The following is a 21,023-nucleotide window of genomic DNA, read 5'->3' on the forward strand; positions in this document are numbered from 1 at the left end:
AATTAGTTACCAAGATATACATCATGTAACACAATGTTTTAAAAATGCAAAGTAAAGGAAATAATTTATGAAAAACATCAACATTTACAATAAATACAGAATCACTATGACTGATTTTTCTTTTACCCCAGCTGCAATACGGCTTACATAATGACTTTTCTGGTGATATGTTTAATTACGTCTTGATATTTAGTTGGAGAAGTTATGTTCTTTCATTTATTCATTTGTCAGATCAAAGAGGAAATGAATTCCATGCCAGAGTCAACATCCATAATAATGTTACAGATGTATCCTGCTACTTTGCCAAAATTTCACATCAGCTTGAGTAACTGGGGTCTTTTTTTGGATCTAAATAAATAAGTATGCAATTTTGTCAGTACTAGAAAGATTTTCACTAACATTTGTTAAGCTATTATTTTCCAGAAAATACTTCTCTCTTTTCATGAGATTTTTAATTTCATTTATATCATATGTTGATATTCTCCTTTAGATTACCCACATTCAGTCTTCTACAAAGTGTAATTTGGAGTAGTTTAAAGCTATATACACTCATGTACACTGCTCTTTTTTTTTGTTTACTTTTTTTGTTTGCTTTTATTATTTGCATATTTTTTCTTGTTAAATCAGTAGGAATTCGTTCTCAATTTGCATAATATTGGCCTTATTCATTGCTTTTCTGAATTTGTTAAGTATGTCATGATTTTGTTATTTTATTCTTTTAAATATGTGCAGATCTCACTCCACATAAAGTCACATTCGTTTTAAACAATTTGATCCATTCAAGGGATTTGCTATATTAGGTTCATCTAGATGAATTTAATTACAAATCAGTGCAACCATATTTCTGAGACACAGTTACCTTTATGGCTCTACTCCAAGTTAACATGTATTTCAGGATTTTGTGCTTAAAAAAACTGGGCACAACATGTTTTTGTTCCTGGGGGACTTCTACTTTGTTGATTGTTTTTCCAGTTGTGGTGACTTCAATATATGTGTGCATTTTATTTCAATTGTTTTGTGTCAATATTATAGTTCATATAACAGAAATTACAAAAATAGTCAGTGATTTAGAATTATTCCAAATAGATTCTAAGCAAGACACTTGAAATTTTGTGACAACTGGGAATGGGCAGATCTTCATAGTGGAGGGGATAGCAGAATAACAGACATTGTTTGACATGATTTTAATTCTTCCTCCTCTTGCCTCACTATTTCCAATGGTATTACTTCAAAGTCTTTAGTGGAAAGAAAATATTTTTGTCTGTATAAACTCAGAATTTTTTTATTCAATTTGGACACATTGTACATTTCTATTTCATTTTAACTCAAAAATCTTCTTTCCTTCATTTAAATTAACAGTTGTGATTTTATAGTGCTAAAGTAACATCTACTAATTTATACGAAATGGTCCAAACTATATTCACTTCACACTATATGTAATATATAGTGTAATAATAATAATGAGTAATATAGTATGTAATAATTGCCTTTGGGGAAAGTCAATTACAGTGGGTTTTTGTGAGATACTGAATAATAGTAAAACATATTTGATTCTATTAAAAAACTCCTAGTTACATCTAAAAATTACTCATAGTTATAAATTAATGCTGAAAAATAACATTGTTTATTAGAAAAATCCTGAAGTTTCAATAAGCTTGTTTTTTTAAACTTGTCTTGAATCTGGGCTTTGGAGGCTCATGCCTGAAATCCTAGCTACCCAAAAGTCTGAGATCTGAGGATAGTGGTTCAAAGCCAGGGTGGGCAGAAAAGTCTGTGAGACTCTTATCGCCAATATATCTCTTAAAAACTAGAAACGGCACTGTTGCTCAAGTGGTACAGTGTTATCCTTGAGCTGAAGGGCTCAGGGACAGTGCCCAGGCACAGTGTTCAAGCCCCCGACAGGCAAAAAAATATTGGCATGGATTTTTACTTTATTATTTCATGATTTTTAATGTGAAAATATATACAGAGGGTGTACAATACATGAACAAACTAATGAGTACATTTCTTATCAAGCATTGTTGCCTCCTCCCTTGTTTCCCCTTCCCATCCCTTCCCATCTCCCTTTCTGCCCCCCCCCCCCCCTCCCGCCACCTGGGCCAAAGTTGTAAAGTTCGATTTTCGACATAATGTCTTATACATGTCATTGTTGCAATGGGTTCACATGTATCCCAATTTGTTTTTTCCTTCCCCTCCCCAAATTATACCAATATCAAATACAGTGAATATAGAGGTTATATCATGGGAGAGGGACATAAAAAGCAACAAAGAAATCATCTTGTAAATATACTAGAAAAAACAGCAAGAAAGAAAAACCATTTGAGTCCTTGTCTTGGTGTTCATTTCACCTAACATCAACTTGTCTGAGAGTTTGTGTTTATCACCGACAAATACTAGTTATTGCAAATAAGGGAAACCATGGAACCTATGTTTCTTTGGGTCTGGATTACTTCACTTAATATAATATTTTCCAAGTGTTTCCATTTCCTAACAAATGGGGCAATGCCATTTTTTCTGATGGAGGCATAGAATTCCATTGTATATATATACCACATTTTTTATTATTGTAAAATACCGTACAGAGGAGTTACAATTACATGGGCAAGGTAACGAGCACATTTCTTATCAAGCATTGTTGCCACATTTTTATCAATCCATTCATCTACTAAGGAGCATCTGTGTTGGTTCCATATCTTGGGTATGGTAAATAATACTGCAATAAACATAGTGGTGCTGCTAGCTTTAGTATGGGCTTGTTTGTGATCATTTGGTAAATGCCCAAATGTGGGATTGCTGTGTCATAGGGGAGCTCTATATGTAGTCTTTTGACGAACCTCCATACTACTTTCCAAAGTGGTTGAACAAGATTACAGTCCCACCGACATCCTGTCCAGCTTCTGTTGTTATTACAGTTCTTCATTATAGCATTCTAACTGGGATAAGGTGGTATCTCAATATAGTTTAGATTTGCATTTCTTTTATGGCTAGGGAGGTCGAGCATTTCTTCATGTATCTATTGGCTATCCTTCTTTCCTCTTCAGAAAAGTTTCTCTTTAGTCTTTAGCCTACTTATTTATTGGGCAGTTGTTTCTTTGAGGATTTGTTGTTGGGGGATTTAATTTTTTGAGTTACAAGTATATTTTAGATATGAGACCCTTGTCCGTTGTATGGCTAGTGAAGATCTTGTCCCAATCCATGGGCTTTCTATTGATCTTGCTAACTCTGTCCGTTGCCATGCAGAAGCTCTGTTATTTCATGCAATTCCATTTGTCCAACGTTTCTTTGATCTGTTGTGCTTCTGGGTCTCTATTAAGAAAATTTCAGCCTGTGCCAATGACACATAGATTATCTCCTAGTTTGTCCTGCAATGTTTTCAGGGTGTCTGCTTTGACTCTGAGGTCTTTCATTCATTTGGAGTTGATTCTTGTGCAGGGTGATACATATGGATCTAGCTTTAGTTTTCTAAAAGTGATTAATCAATTTTGTCAGCACCATTTACAGACGAGGCTCTTTCTTCCATTCTATTTTTTAGATCTCTTATGGAAGACTAGGTGTCTATAGGTCTGTGGCTTCATTTCTGGGTTTTCAATTCTATTCCACTGGTCCTGAGGTCTGTTCTTGTGCCGGCACTAAGCTGTTTTTATTACAATGGCTTTGTAGTAGAGTTTAAAATTTGGTATTGTTATTCCTCCACCACTTTTCTTTCTGTTAATGATCTTTTACGCTATTCAGAGTCTTTTATTGTTCCATATGTATTTTTGGATTGCCTATTCTATTTTCTTGAGGAACGAGTTTGTAATATTGATAAACATCACATAAATTTGTAGATAGCCTAGGGAAATATTGCCATTTTCACCATGTTGATTCTGCCAATCCAGGAGCATGGGAGGTTTTTCCACTTTCTAAGTTCCATTTTTATTTCCTTTTTCAGGTTTTTAAAGTTTGCATCATAAAGATCCTCTCATAAAATACCTAGGTATTTAATTTTTTATTGGTTGTTATGAATGGAGTTGCTTTCTTGATTTCAGCCATGCTTTTCTCATTGTTGGCATACAGAAAAGCCATTGATTTTTGATAGTTAATTTTCCCCTACTACTTTGCCAACGTTTTGAATCAGCATGAATAATTTCGGAGTGGAGTCGGTGGAATTATTTAAATACAACATCATGTCATCTGAATATAGGGAGAGTTTTACATCATCTTTCCCTATTTGGAGCCCTTTTATGTTTGCATCTTGTCTTTTGCTGTAGCTAGGCATTCTATTACTAAATTGAAGAGAAGTGGAGAGAGTGTACATCCTTGTCTTGTTCCTGAGTTCAGAGGAAATGGCTTTAGTTTTTCAGCATTAACTATAATGCTGGCTGTAGGTTTGTCATATACAGCCTTTATTGTATTGAGGAATGTTGACTGGATTCATAGTTTTTACAGAGCTTTCATCACAAAGGGATGTAGGATTTTGTCAGTGCTTTTTCTGCATCTATTGAGATAACCATGTGGTTCTTATCCTTGCTCTTGTTGATGTGATGAATTTTATTAATTGATTTGCATATATTGAACCAGCTTTGCATCCCTGAAATGAATGCTGTTTGATCGTTGTGTATGATTTTTTGGATGAATTGTTGACATCGATTGGCCCAAATTTTGTTGAGGAGTTTTGCATAATTGTTCTTCAAAGAAATGGGTCTACAGTTTTCTTTCTTTGATGAGTCCCTATCTGGTTTTGGGATAAGGGTTCTGATGGAACCATAGAATGAATTCTGTAATGAACTTTCTCTTTCAATTTCATTGAAGAGTTGGAGGAGTATTGGTGTGAGCTCTACTTTGAAGGCCTCATAGATTTCCGCTGTGAATCCATCTGGTCCTAGGATTTTCTTAGATGTGAGGACTCATTGCTGCTTCTATTTCTATGCTTGATATGGGCATGTTAAGTTGATTTAACTCATCTTTTTTGTTTCAGAATGTTAAGATTTGCTAGGAAAAGGTGCATTTCTGCCAGGTTTTCAAAGTTATTTGCATAATGGTTTGAAAAGTATTCCCTTATCATTTTTTGAATCTTGGTTGTTTTTGTGATGATGTTTCCATTTGCATCTCTGAGTCGATTTTTTTTTTTTAAATTTGGGTGAGTTTTTTTCTTTTTCTGATAAGGTTTGCTTAAGGGTCTGTCAATTTTGTTAATTTTTTCGAAGTAACAACTCTGTTTTGTTGATTCTTTCTCTGATGTTTTTGGTTTCTAATTCATTTAATTCTTCTTTCCATCTACTGGATTGGGGTTTATCTTGCTGCTCTTTTTCAAGGAGGTTTGGATGTCTTATTAAATTGTTGGTTTCATATCTCTCCAATTTGTTCTTGTAGGACCGCAAAGCTATTAACTTGCCTGTGAGTACTGCATTTGCTGTGTCCCAGAGGAGCTGGTAATTTGTGTGTTCATTTTTTTTAATATCATGAACATTTGCATTTCCTTTCTAATCTCTTCCATGACTCATTGGTGATTCAACAGTGTGTTGTTCAGCCTCCATGTAGTACAGGACTTTCTTTGTTGGCTTTTGGTGTTGAGTTCTAATTTTATTCCCTTGGATGCTGTTTCTTGGCTTTTACTGTGGTCTTGTTGGTTTCCTATGTGTAGGACACTTTTGTCTTTTTTATGGCTAGTTTGGTGGAGATCTATAGTTTCAATTTTTCTTTGCTATGGGAGGTTTTTATTTGACCTCCAGTTATGAAGGAGAGTTTAGCTGCGTACAGTATTCTTGGTTGATAGTTGTTTGTCTTTAGCGCATGGCATACACCATTCCAGGCTCTTCTTGCTTTAATCGGCTCTGCTGAGAAATCTGGGATGATTCTAATTGGTTTCTGTTTATAGGTGATTGTTCTTTTCTCCTTGAGATCTTTAAGGCTCCATTCCTTGGTCTGAATTGATCCTGTGAAGGTTATAATGTGACAGTGGGATGTCTTGTTTTGATCTGGTCTATTTGAGGTTCCATAAGCTTCTTGTATCTGAATAGGCCTATCCTTTTGCATTTTTGGGAATTTCTCTGCTAGAATTCTGTTAAATAAATTTTCTAGAACATTAACTTCTGTCTCTTGGTGCTCCTCTACACCCTTTATCCTAAGATTAGGCCTTCTGATGGTGTCTTCCAAATGTTGAATAGATCTATCATAATTTTTGTACTTGATTTGAATGGTTGTTGTATGTTCTTTCTCTATAATATCTAGGCTGTCTTCAATCCCCGAGATTCAATCTTCTGCATGGTCTAACCTACTGTCAAGACTTTCTACTTTGTTTTTTATTTCTTTTCCTTCTAATTGGTCGGCTTTGATGGCTTCAAATTCTTTGTTGGAGCTTTGTTTTAGATCTTGTATGAACTTCTTTATTTCCTTAATTTGGTGATCAGTTTCTCAAATCACATAGTTGATTGGTTATGGTTTCCCTGAACACCCATTCTTTCTGTCTTGCTCCTTTCAGCATTCCATTTGTGATCTCCCTCACTTCTTTCAGCTGTCTGTTTATGGATTCCATGAATGCCTCTATTGATCTTTGTCTATTCTCATCCTGCTCTCATAATTCCTGTATTACTCTTTGATTAGTTTAGTAAAGTTCACGCAATTCTAGTAATTCTCTATGGCTGTAATCAGCCTGCTCATGCATCTCCTGTATTTCTCTTTCACTCTTCTCAACCTGCTTATGAAATTCCTGCATTAATCTTTAAGTAGCTTCCTATTGCTTAAAAGATTCCTGTATGAATTTTGATTGCCTCCTCTCGCTCCCTATCGTGCTCACACTGAGTCCTTTGCAAGTTTTCAATCATTTCATTCACCATGTTTACCAGTATCGTTTGTACAGGTTTTTATGGAACTCCTCTGGATTATTCATTAACAATTCTGTCTCCTGCTTAACAGAGTGGGAGTTGAGATACCTGTACTTGCCATTTTTATTGTGCTTTTCGGCTTGTTCTGCCCATTTGGTATGAAAGTAACACCAATTGTGTGCTAAAACACTATTTTAAGGCAAGCATTAACCAGAGTCCTGTGGTTGCACAATCAAAATGGCTGCAGATACAATCTAATTCAAAACATACAATCTATTGAACATAAAACAACTATGTATTAAGGGGCTACAAACAGCAAAAAAGGATTTGACAATCCGGAAATTATTAGCTTTAGAGAGAAATGTGGGGACAAATAGGACTAGAGGGATGTGCAGGGGTAAAAGGAGAGTAAATTTAACCAATTCCTAATCGCAGAGAGGGAAAAGGATTAGACAAAATGACAGTAGAGAAATAAAAAAAAAGAAAATTGGAAAAACAAAAATTAAATTTAAGAAGTGAAACACTTAAAAATTACATACTTTTAAAGAAATGATATTGAGAGAAGAAAAGGATAGGATGAGAGGAGGGGAGGGATAGAAAGGAAACATTAAAGCAAAAAAATAAGAAAAAATTAAAATTAGTTACTTGATAATTATGTAGGCATAAAGAGATGATACTGCTCTTAAAGAAGTTAAGCCTAATTGGTTGTGAATTGAGTAATAAATTTCTGGATTAAGTATGTACACAATGGTGGATAAGATCTAATAATTGACTACAGGTATATATAAGGATGAGCAGAAAAGCAATTAAGTAATGTAAAAAAAAAAGAGAGAGAAAAAAATGAAAACAATAAAAAGGCCCAAAAGGTCAAAAGAGATTAAACACACCCACATATACATACACACACACACACACACACACACACACACACACACACACACACCAAAAATAAAAATTATGAGAAAAAAGTTTAACAGAAAATATTTTTTAAAAATAAAAATTTAAGAAAAGTTTCAAAGAAGAGTTCCTTAATTTTTTTGGTGGGGGCTGAATGGGAAGACCCTGTATCTCCTCTGTGTCCATAACAAGTCTCTTGGTGGAGTCTTGGGTCTGCTTGTGGTGTTTGGTTTTCCTATGGCTTGATTGGTTTCTTAAGTCAGTTTGGGCCGGCAGAAACTGCTTTGTGTTAGGCATGTCTTTTGATCCTCCTCCCAGGCTAGTTCCGTGGGAGGGAGATCTGCTTGGAGTATCACAAAAGAGGGAGATGGCTGTTTCCTCTAGTTTGGAGATGTTGTAATGAGGCTAGGTTCTGTTTAGGGATGAGGTCTTTCAGCAAACAGTAGCTTTTCCCTGAGGGGTTAAATCCTGAGACACGCACAGAGCCCAGCTTGGAGCTTTTCTCGGGGTTTATGTTTACTGAATTTCAATTGTTTGTCTAGGCTGTTGTAGGGAGGGGCAGTCTCTGGCTGTGTTTACCTGGTGAAGAAAGTCACTTCTCTGTGGGCAGAGTTTTTCCTGCCTGGGTGGGATGACTTTCTCCGGGGAATGGACATCATAACTGACATCATAACTGACATCATAAACCTATTGTGTGATCGTGGTATTTCCCCTGCCAGGTAAGTATGGGAAGGGATAGGAAGAGGAAACAAAGGAGGAGGCTATAATGCTTGATAAGAAATGTACACATTATCTTGCCCATGTAATGGTAAACCCTCTCTACAGTATTTTCACAATAAAAAAAACCTATTGTGACTTATTATAACATCGTAAACCTACTGTGACCTCATCACCATTATGTCATCACCAACTAAGTATAACATGAAAATATTATTATCACTCAATATTGTGACATCATATTGCCATTGTGATATCATTGTTCCATTTGGTTTTTCAAACCTATTTTGACCTCATAACATTTTACAAAAATCGTGGCCTTTGAGACTATTAACTTCTGAACTTGTACACTTATAATGCATGAAACACAAGGCAATCCAATGACGCACATTGAAGATAATTTTATTTAGACTAGAAATGAGCCTGCATTTACCTTGTCCTGTGCTGTACACTCAGTGACAGCCCAGCCTTAACCACCAAACCTCAGACGTCCAATAATCATAGTTAATTGGTTTGCAAAACACCAACCCCCCAAATTACCATCTCCACGCTCCAAAGTTCAATAGGTAAGGCTTTTTCCTTTTCCCTTATTCCTTCCTTCTTTATAGACCTTTCCTTCATTTCCCTTTTTCCCTTCCATCACTTCCTTCTTCTCTTTAGGCCTCTCCACTACACTTCTCTGTCCTGGTGGCCAATTGGCTTCCTTCCCCTCCTGCTCGCCCTCAAATTCCTTTTCTCCCTGGTCTTTCCCCTCCTTCTGTCTCACCACTTCCTTCGTTGATGTCTTCCCTTGATTTTCTTCAATTCCATTGCTCTGACCATGCAGCCTATATATAGGTTAAACCCCTCCATCACTCCAGTGGGTTTCCTACCTAACAGTTTTCAACCATCACTTCACAAACTGCCTGTCCCCCAATCAATTCTTCACAGCTCATCATGTGAGGATGACATCCTACCCCCTCTAGTAGCATGCCCTGCTCACTTGTGTGGCATTCCCCATGCACTCCAGTGGGCCAGGTCAGGGGGCAACATTGATTAGTGGGCCCTGCTCATTATTAAGACAATGCTGTTTTATGTATCCACCACTGTTTTTCATGTCCAATCAAATCCTTGATTCCTTCTTACCAAATCCTAAGTGTCGTTGGTGGGATGGTTTGTCCCAGTTGGTATTCAAGGAGGTTTGAACTTAATTCCTGGGCACTGTCCCTGAGCACTTCTGCTCAAGTCTAGCACTCTACCACTTTGAGTTATAAAAACTCTTGCAGTGTTTTCTGGTTGGAGATAAGAGGCTCGAGACAAGCTTCCAGCCTGGCTCTTTGCAGGTAAGTTGGGAGATGGAGTCTTAGGGATTTTTCAGCCTGGGTTGGATTTGAATTGCAACCTTTGTCACGAAAACCCTTTGTTATTTCCAATTAAAGAAACAAAGAGATCAAATAGAATAAGTAGAGCTTAACTGGTCCTTATCAAGAATTGACAAAATATTCTGAAATGACAAAACTTGTTAGATGGGAGAATCTTAACACAGATATGCCCAATATTTTAGAATCACGTAGTCAGTACTAGCCTAAACAACACAAAACAAAAAAGACAAAACTCAAATCCTAAAATTTTAGACAATGTTTAGACATCTTTGCTAACAAAGCACATCAGATGGTTGGGTCTCAGTTACCAGAGTCTGTAAAAAGACCAACTTGTTAGCAAGGCACATTTGAATAGATGGATGAAGGAGAAGAAAGCTTGGTGGATGGGTAAAGATTGGAGGGGACCAAATCCTTCACCCACCATTTGGCCAAATGGCGAACTCAAGATGACAAATTTCTAAAAAAAATACAAGGAAAACCTGAACAAAAAATCAAGCCTAGTTTGGCTAGCCTTTTAGAGGGGAAACTAGAATGGGTCCCCTGGACCCAGGCCATTTTGCACGCTTCATGGCACAATACCAATAGTTGTAGAAAAGAAAGGGAGAGATATAGAAAGTTTGACATGATTAACAGAGAGCAAAGAGATTCTGAAAGTGAACAGACTGTTGACCATTTACCATTGCAGAGGCAAAAATTGTCTAAATCTGAGAAAAGCATTAAAAAAATTAGGTGCTCTGGCTATCCAGGAAGCGCATGAGGCATTTTAGAGGGGTTTCATGGCTCGGGCATGACTCGTAGCACCCCGTTAAATGTGTAGGAGAGTCAGTCTGGTGAGGGAAGGAGAGCTGACCAGGCAGAAGCAATGTCCCTGCTTCCCCTAGAGCTCTAGAGAGAAATGGCCAAGACCCCATAACCAAGCATTCTCGAGTTCAGAGGTGACCAGCCTTTCTGCTAAAGGCCATAGGAGCTCTCTGGCATGTTGCCACATCTGAACAGGGATTGAGCAACAGAGAGCCGTAGAGAGTAGTTTCACTCACCAGAGAAGAGAAGTGGTGTGGACGTGGATGAGAAGGCCAGCAATGGTATTGGTGAAAAGTCTCGCGTGGTGTCTCAATGCAGTTTAGTTCACAGAAAAGGGGTGGTTAGAAAATTCTAACATTTCCAACTCAAAAACACCATCTGAGTCACAGCATCAAATGTAATATTAAATAGGTAGGTTTCATTCAGTAGCCTATGAAGAGAATACCACACACTATTAAGGCAGGAAAAGAAGTTTATTTACCGAACTGCTGCCCCCACCATACATAGTGGAGAAGCAGGGCCAAAAAGGAAAGGGGGGATAGCAATTTGTATTTCTGTAGAAATTCATCCATCTCTGCTAGGTTTTCCTTCCTTCGTGAGTAGAATCTGGAATTATTTCCTTATGATTGTCTTGGATATTTGTTGTAATTTTTCCTGTGGTATCTCTGATAATATCGATTTTGGTCTCCTCTCTTATTTTGTTAGTTACTCTTGCCAGTGGTCTATCAGAATTATTGACTTTTTTCTTAGAAACAGTTTTTTGTTTTATTAATTTTATTCATAATTTTCTCAATCGCTATCTCATTAATTTCACCTCTTATTTTGGTTATCTCTTTCTGTCTAGCAACTTTAGGTTCAATTTTTTTCTTGTTTCTGTACCAATTTTAGTTGTATCATAAGATTGTTTACTTGGCCTCTGTTTTCTTGATATGTGCACTGAGAGCAATACATTTGCCTCTCAAGACTGCCTTCATTGGGTCCCATAGGTTTCTTTGTGATGTTTCTTCATTTTCACTGAATTGTAAGAACTTTTTAATTTCTTCTTTAGCTTTTTTGTGACCCAAGTATTGTTCAACTTAGTGCAGTTTAATTTCCATGTGTTTAAGTTTTTTCTGCTTTATGTCTTGTTATTGAGAACTAGTTTGATTCCACTATGATCAGATAGAATACAGGGTATTATGTCGATCCTCTTGTATTTGCTTAAATTCCTTGTATGAACTAAGAAATGATCTATTGTAGAAAAAGTGAAGGGGTTGGCAAGAGTTAGACCTGCTGGTGTGAATGCCTGTACTTGTAACTACTCAGGAGGCTCAGATCTGTGTATTCAGCTTCAAAGCCAGACCAGGCAGGAAAGTTCATGAGGCTATTCTGGGGTTGTTCAGCACCACACCCTGCATCATGTCTGGGGTTGTTCACCACCTTTGCCACCATGGGCTGGGCTGGGCTGGTTATGCAAGCCGGTATGGAGAGGCGATCCACCCTACCACGAGTCAGGTGTTAACCAGTGCTGCTGCCTCAGGCTGGGCTAGATTGCTTATGTGGGCCAGTATAGAGAGGCATAAACAGGCATGGGTCTGGAGTTGTTCACTGCAGCTGTCCCTGCCACAGTTATCACTGCTGCCCCCGGCTGGTCTGGGCTGTTCCTGTGGGCTAGTGCCAAGAAGCATTGTGCACAGAGTCTGGGTGGTTTGCCACTATTGCCAGCTGCTGCTGCTGTTCCAGGTTAGGCTAGGCTGTTTACACCAGCAGGACAGAGGTGCCACACTGCGAGTCTAGGGTCATTCGCCCCTGCTGACAGCTGCTGCTGCTCCTGACTGGGTTGGGCTTCTTGCACCAGCCAGGCAGATGTGCCATGCCAGGGAGGGTGAGGGGAATCTTCATGCCGATTCTGTCTTCTGAGATTTCCGTTTGTATTCTCTGGCTTGGCACTGGACCTTGGGAGTCTTCTGTGATTCTTGGGATGCTTGGGGGTATGTGGTCCACTGAGGGTCCAGAGCCAAGCCACTTAAGCAACCTGGCACAAAGTTCCACCACTTAAGCTGCTCAGCGGAGAGCCCCATCACCAAAAAGGGGTGGGGAAAGGGTCTTCCCACTTTACTGTCTGTGTAGGTTTTTCCCTTTTCTTTTTTCACTTTCTGTATCTCTCTGAGTAATCGCCTTTTTTTGTGGGTCACTTGAAGAAACGGATCATTGAAATCCAAACTCTGTATTTCGTTGGGGAGATCTGTGGTGTTTTCCTGCTGTTCCATTGCCATCTTTGCCCCTCCCCTTCAGGTGGAGTTTTTCTTAGGTGGCTGGTGGGCCTTGGTTACCAAAGGATAGGTCCATAAAAGAATATGTTGTAAAGCCTGCAGATTGTAGTTAGACGTTTCTGTTAATGTAGACTTCCCAAATTTAGGAACCAAAGGGGGTGGTCCAACCTAAAGTATTTCAAAGGGATTAAATCCTTTAACATAAGTGCTACATCTTGCTCGAAGATAAGCAAAGTGGAGGAGGCTCACCTAGCCATGGACAGTCTCTGTATTTAATTTAGTTAGTTTCCTTTGAGGGCATAGTCATTCTTTCTAATGCCTTGAACTCTGAGTTCTATAAATGGATTGTAACTTCCAATTTATTCCTAGAGTGTTAGTTAATAATTGAGAACTTGGACCATGAATGCATGGCCATCTTTGGACCCCACAGCTAAGGGTAAGCCAAATCAAGGAATTATTACATGCCTCAGCTCAGCCTGAAAAAGTGCCCACTATTACTAATAAATACCAATACCCATACATTCCAGGCTTCACCTCTGTGAAGTCCACTTTCGCAAATTCACCATCTGAGGTTCCTCACATATGAATTCTTTCCATAGGTTCCAGCTTTTCAGCATTTACTTGTTGGAAATTGCCTACACACCTTACTAAGTGTTGTCACGCTAAGGCCCCACTGGTTTTCAGAACAGTTTTAGGTAGTGGCCTCGGGCAATTTACCAGGGTGCAAATATCTACACGTAAACTGACAGAAAGCTTGAGCTTGTATGCTTTTTTCATAAGGTCAGTGTCAATATTTGCACACTTATTACAACTGATTTTGCTTCTTCCTGTAATTTTAATGACTAGTAGCTCTAAAGATTCCACTGTTTTAGAGTGATCTCTCAAGCCACCTGATCAGCTCAGATGTTTCCCTGTATCTTAAGGTCTCCAGTTTCTTTAACTCCTCTACAATACTCTGAACCTTGGAGACTTCTTCCCCTTTATTCTCCTCCTTTTCTCTCAAACTTGCTTTCAAAACCCCACTCTCCTTCTCAATGGGCTCCTTAAACTGTAACTGTTTTAGCAGGGTCACAGGAGAGTTCCTTTGACTGGACAACTGCTACTCCTTCTCACAACACCTTTGCTTGCTCTTCAGCTCCTCACTTAAGTTCACAAAGGTGCTATTGCAAGGTATTTTTTTTGCCACAACCACCTGTTTCATTGGGACATGATGTTTCTGCATTACATTTATGCAGAAGATCTCAGCAGTCTTTCAGGGCTTTTACTCTACTAGTTTCTCTTTCTAGTTTTCCACTTCAGTGTATTTTGTGACAGATATTTCAAATTTTTTTTAGCCCTTCTATTTTTCTTCCTAATGTCCTTTCCCTTTCCCTAGCATTTTATCAGAGCATGTAGCCCTTTAACTCTTTCTAAAGAGTAATAATCTCTTTCTTGAGCCTGATATTTTCCTGTTCACTTTTCTTGGCCTCATCTATGACAGCACTACCCCATCTTCTCTGCTAACTACTCTGTCCTTCGCTCTCTATTGCTTTGAATTTCTGGTGACAATTTTCAAAGCTTATAATCGACATGTACTTCAGCCAAATACATTCTGATATCAGGTCCAGCTCATTTTTCACGTCCACATTTCTTAATGCATCATCAGGATCTCTGCTTGACCTCACTTGTGGTTAGCAAGGATGGCAGTATTTCTGTCTTGTGCTTCTGTCGGTCTATAGTCCCCTAATTTGCCTCATAATCATCCAGGCTAAGGTACTTGAATTTCATTTGATTCTGAGTATTTTCTAGGTTCCTTTTGAGGATTTTCTTCTCTTTTTATCTTCTTCTCATATTTATTTATTTATTTATGTATTTATTTATTTATTTATTGTGAACATACTGTACAGATGGGTTACAATGACATGGGCAAGATAATGAGTACATTTCTTATCAAGCACTGCAGCCTCCTCCTTGGTTTACTCTTCACATCCCTTCCCAGCCTCACCTCGCCACTCACAATAACCCCCCCCCCCCCACCAAAGTGGTAAAGTTCGTTTTTGACATGACAACTTTTACTTTTCATAGTTGCATCAGGTCCATCTGTATCCTTAAACGACTTGTTTGTCCCCATCTCCTCCACAAATTATTCCGACATCAAATACAGTGAAAGCAGGGGATATACAGTGGGGGACGGACATACAAAGAAACAATCTTATAAATGAGTTAGAAACAAATGCATGAAAGAAAAAAAACATTTAAATGCATATCTAAGGGTTCATTTTCCTAACATCACATTATCTGACCTTTCCTGCGTGACTCATACATATACTAGATATTGCAAATAAGGGAAATCATGGGACCTATGTTTCTTTGCGCTTGGCTGACTTCACTTAATGTAATTTTTTCCAAGTTTTTCCATTTCCTAACAAATGGGGCAATGTCATTCTTTCTGATGGAGGCATAGAATTCCATTGTGTATATATACCACATTTTCTTGATCCATTCATCTACTGAGGGGCATCTGGGTTGGTTTAATATCTCAGCTATGGTAAATAATGCTGCAATAAACATAATTGTGCTGGTAGCTTTAGTGTGGTCTTGCTTGTAAACATTTCGGTAAATGCCCAAAAATGGGATTGCTGGGTCATAGGAGAGCTCTATGTGAAGTCTTTTCTGGAACCTCCATACTGCTTTCAAAAGTGGTTGAACAAGTTTACATTCTCAGCAACAATGAAGTAAGGTTCCCTTCTTTCCACATCCCCTCCAGCATCTGTTGTTATTAGAGTTCTTGATTCTAGCCATTCTAACTGGGGCGAGGTGGTATCTCAATGTTGTTTTGATTTGCATTTCTTTTATGGCTAGGGATTTTGAGCATTTCTTCATGTGTCTATTGGCGATCCTTCTTTCTTCTTCAGAGAAGTTTCTCTTCAAGTCTTTAGCCAACTCATTTATTTGGCAGTTGTTTCTTTGAGGATTTCTTGTTGGGGAATTTAATTTTTGAGTTATAAGTATATTTTAGATATTAGACCCTTGTCTGTTGTATGACTATTGAAGATCTTCTCCCAATCTGTGGGCTATCTATTGATCTTGCTAGCTATGTCCTTTGCCATGCAGAAGCTCTGCAACTTCATTCAATTCCATTTGTCCAACCTTTCTTTGATTTATTGTGTTTCCGGGTCTCTATTCAGAAAATTTTGGCCTGAGCCAAGGAGACCTAGGGTTCTCCTATTCCATCCTGTAATGTTTTCAGAGTGTCTGCTTTGACTCTGAGGTCTTTGATCCATTTGGAATTGATTCTGGTGCAAGCTGATATATAAGGATCTAGTTTTAGTTTTCTACAAGTAGTTAATCAATTTTGCCAGCACCATTTACTGAAGAGGCTGTCTATCTTCCATTCTATTATTTTAGCTCCCTTATTGAAGATTAGTTGGCTATAGGTCTGTAGGTTCATTTCTGGGTTTTCAATTATATTCAATTGGTCCTGAAGTCTGTTCTTGTGTCAGTACCAAACTGTTTTGATTACTATGGCTTTATATTAGAGTTTGAAATTTGGTATTGATATTCCACTACCAGTGTTTTTTTCCGTTGAGGAGTGTTTTTTTTATTGGGGTATTTTATTGTTCCATATGAATTTTTGGATTGCCTCTTCTATTTCCTTGAAGAATGAGGTTGGAATTTTGATAGGTATCACATTGAATTTGTAGATAGCCTTGGGAAGTATTGCCATTTTCACGATGTTAATCTTTCCAATCCGGGAGCATGGGAGGTTTTGCCATTTTCTAAGTTCTGTTTTGATTTCATTTTTCAAGATTTTAAAGTTTTCATCATACAGGTCCTTCATTTTTTGGTTAAGTTAATTCCTAGGTGTTTTAGTTTTTGAGGGGCTATTACAAATGGAGTTACTTTCCTTATTTCAACCACACTTTTCTCATTGTTGGCATACAGAAAAGCCATTGATTTTGGACGTTTAGTTTTATACCCTGCTATTTTGCCAAAGTTTTGAATCAGCTTGAGTAATTTGGGGGTGGAGTATATGGGATTCTTTAAATACAAGATCATGTCATCTGCAAAGAGGGAGAGTTTTATTTCTTCTTTCCCTATTGGGATCCCCTTTATGTTTGCATTTTGTCTTATTGCTGTAGGTAGGCATTCTAATACTAAATTGAAGAGAAGTGGAGAGATTGGACATCCTTGTCTTGTTCCTGAGTTAAGAGGAAATGGCTATAGTTTTTCGCTATTAAGTATAATGCTAGCTGAAGTTTGTCATATTCAGCCCGTATTGTATTGAGGAATGTTCCATGGATTCCTAATTTTTCCAAAACCATCATAAAGGGGTGCTGGATCTTGTCCAGTTCTTTTTCTGCATCTATTGAGATCACCATTTGATTCTTATCCTTGCTCCTGGTGATGTGATGAATAATATTAATTGATTTGCTTATGTTGAACCAGCTTTGCATCCCTGAAATGAATCCCGTTTGATCATGGTGTATCATTTTTTGGACGAATTGTTAAAGTAAATTGACCAAAATTTTGTTGAGAAGTTTTGCATCAATGTTCATCAAAGAAATGAGTCTACAGTTCTCTTTCTTTGGCGAGTCCCTGCCTGGTTTTTGGATGAGGGTTATGATGGCTTAATAGAATGTGTTTGGTAATGAACTTTCTCTTTCAATTACATTGAAGATTTGGAGGAATATTGGTGTGAGCTCTGCTTTAAATATCTTGTAGAATTCTGCTTTAAAACCATCTGTTCCTGGACTTTTCTTAGCTGGGAGGTCTCTTATTGCTGTTTCTATTTCAATGCTTGATATGTGCCTGTTAAGGTAGCTTGACTCATCTTTGTTTAGTTTTGGCATGTCAATATTTGCTAGGAAAAGGTCCATTTCTGTCAAGTTCTCAAACTTATTAGCATGAAGTTTTGAGAAGTATTTCTTTATTACGTTCTGACTCTTGGTTTTTTCCGTGGTGATATTTCCATTCTCATCTCTGAGTTTAGTTATTTGCGTGTGTTCTCTTCTTTTTCTGATAAGATTTGCTAAGGGCCTGTCAATTTTGTTAATTTTTTCAAAGAACAATCTCTTTGTTTTGTTGATTCTTTGTATAGTTTTTTGGATTCTAATTCATTTAATTCTGATTTAATTTTAATTATTTCTTTCTGTCTACTGGATTGGTGTTTATCTTGCTGCTCTTTTTCAAGGAGGTTCAGATGTCTCATTAAATTGTTGGTTTCAGACCTCTCCAATTTGTTAATGTAGGAGCTCAGAGCTATAAAGGTTTCTCTTTGTACTGCCTTTGCTGTGTCCCAGAGGAGCTGGTAATTTGTGTGCTCATTTTTGTTGAATAGAATGAACATTTGAATTTCCTTTCTAATGTCTTCCATGACACACTCGTGTTTCAGCACTTTGTTTTTCAGCCTCCATGTGTTACCGTACTTTCTTTGGTGGCTTTTGATGTTGAGTTCTAATTTTATTCCCTTTTGGTCAGAGAGAATGCAAGGTATAACTGCAATGTTTCTGCAATTAAACAAGTTTCCTTTGTGGCCTAAAATGTGGTCTATTTTAGGAAATGTTCCATGTGTTGCTGAGAAAAACGTGTATTTTGATGCTGCTGGGTGAAATATTCAGTAGATGTCTGTTAAATCTGGTTGATCTATGCAGCTGTTTAGATCTGCTGTTTCTCTGTTGATTTTTTCCGAGTTGATCTATCTAGTGGGGAGAGTGCTCTGTTAAAATCCCGAAAATTAATGTGTTTGGATCTATGTGGGATTTGAGGGAAAGTAGAGTTTCTTGGATAAATTTGAGTGCTCCATTGTTTGGCGAATTGATATTTAGAATTGTAATATCCTCCTGAAGGACAGATCCCTTAATTAGTATTTAGCTACTTTTTTTAACTCTTCTCACGAATTTTCATTTGAAGTCTATTTTATCTGATATTAGGATTGCAACTCCCGCCTGTTTATGGGGGCAGTTTCCTTGGTAGATTTTGCTCCAGCCTTTAACATTGAAATTGTGTTTGCTTTTAGGGGCAAGATGTGACTCCTGAAGGCAGCAGATAGAAGGATCTTGTTTTTTAATGCAACTAGACAGTCTATCTCGCTTAATTGGAGAGTTAATTCCATTTATGTTAAGAGATAGGGCTGAGAGGTATTTTGAATTCCTGCCATGTTATTCACCTTTTGGGGGGTTGCGAACACTGGGTTCTTCCTAGGGTTCTTGGATTCTCATTTTGGGTGCAGTTTCTTGGCCTTTGTTGCGGTCTTGTTGTTTTTCTATGTGTAGGATATCTTTAAGAATCTTTTGTAGTGCTGGTTTGGTGGAGATGCATTGTTTCAATTTTTCTTTGCTATGGATGGTTTTTGTTTGGCCTTCAGTTATTAAGGAGAGTTTAGCTGGGTACACTATTCTTGGTTGATATTTGTTTGTTTTTAGGGCTTGGCATTTATCATTCCAGGCTCTTCTTGCTTTGATTTTCTCTGCTGAGAAATTCGAGGTGATTTTAATTGGTTTCCCTTTATACATGATTAATCTTTTCTCCTTCACAACTTTAATGATCTTTTGCTTGTTCTAAGTTGATCCTGTGTGGATTATATTGTGATGGTGGGATATCCTATTCTGGTCTGGTCTATTTAGAGTTCTAAAAGTTTCTTGTATCTGAATAGGCCTATTTTTTTTGCATGTTTTGGAAGTTCTCTGTTAGGATCCTGTTAAACAAATTTTCTAGACAATCAACTTCTGTTTCTATGTGCTCCTCTACACCCATTATCCTTATATTAGGCCTTCTGATGGTGTCTTCCAAGTGTTGGATAGATCTATCATATTTCTTGGACTTGTCATGGATGTTTGTATGTTCTTTCTCTATACTATATAGGCTGTCTTCAATCCCCAAGATACGATCTTCTGCATGGTCTAACCTGCTGTCAAGACTTTCTACTTTGTTTGTTATTTCTTTTCCTTCTATTTGGTCAGCTTTGATGGCTTCAAATTCTTTATTGAAGCTTTGTTTTAGATCTTGTATGGACTTCTTTACTGCCTTAATTTGGTGTTCAGTGTTTATTCTCAAATCACTTAGGGGATTGCTTATCGTTTCCTTGGACTCCCTTTCCTTCTGTTGGGTTCCATTCAGCATTCCCTTTGTGGTCTCCCTAACTTCCTTCAGCTCTTTGTTAATGGATTCCATGAATGCCTTTAATGTTCTTTGTGTATTCTTATCCTGCTCTCTCAATTTGCTTAGCTTCTGCCCATTCATGCCATTCTTGTAGTTCTCTTTGAGTGTTCTAAGCCTGTTAAAGCCGTTCCTGCCTTTCTCTTTGAGTATTCTCACGCTGCTCATGCAAATCCTGTATCAGTTTTTGAGTAGCTTCCTCATGCTCATGATATTCCTGTATAAACCTTTGGATTGCCTCCTCTCTCTCTCTCTCACGCTCATACAGATTCCTTGGTAGGTTTTCAATCTTTTCTTGCATTGACCTATTGTTTGCCTCCTCTCTCTCCCTATATGCTCATACAGTCTTTTGTAGGTTTTCAATCTTTTCATGAATTGAACTTTGTTTTGCCTCCTTTCTCTCTCTATCACACTCATACAGAGTTCTTTGTATGTTTTCAATCTTTTCATTTATCATGTTTGCCAGCAGTGTTTGTAGAGCTATTTGAGAACTCTCCTCTGGATTATCCATTATCTGTTCTGTCCCCTGATAATAATGAGTGGGAGTGGAGGTACCCGGACTTGCCATTTTTCTTGTGGTTTTCCGGCTTACTCTGCCCATTTGGAATGAAAGTAACACCAGTTTTGTGCTAGAACACTAACTTAAGGCAAGCATCAAACAAAGTCTGAATTTGCACAGTCAATAGTCTGCAGTTACAATCTAGTTCAACAGATACCTCCATTCAACATCAAACAACTATATATTAATGGGCTATGAACCGCAAAGAAGAATTTGGTAAACCAGAAATTATTAGGTATAAGGAGAGATGTGGGTAAAAAATAGGAATAGAGTGATGTGGAAAGGTACAGGGAGAGTTAAATAAGTCCTAGTCTCAAAGCAGTAAATTGGTTGGATAGGATGACAGTAGAGAGAGAGAAAACAAGAAGAAAGTTTAAGGGAAAAAAGAGACCAGAAAAAATAGATAAATAAAAATTAATAACATGCAGATTGGAGAACTATCTATTCAAAGAACATGAATATAATGAGAGAAGGGGAAGGATATAAAGGAGATGTG

This window comes from Dipodomys merriami, unplaced genomic scaffold (genome assembly GCF_024711535.1).
Source record: "Dipodomys merriami isolate MVZ:Mamm:240054 unplaced genomic scaffold, mDipMer1.0.p SCAF_448, whole genome shotgun sequence".
Taxonomy (NCBI): domain Eukaryota; kingdom Metazoa; phylum Chordata; class Mammalia; order Rodentia; family Heteromyidae; genus Dipodomys; species Dipodomys merriami.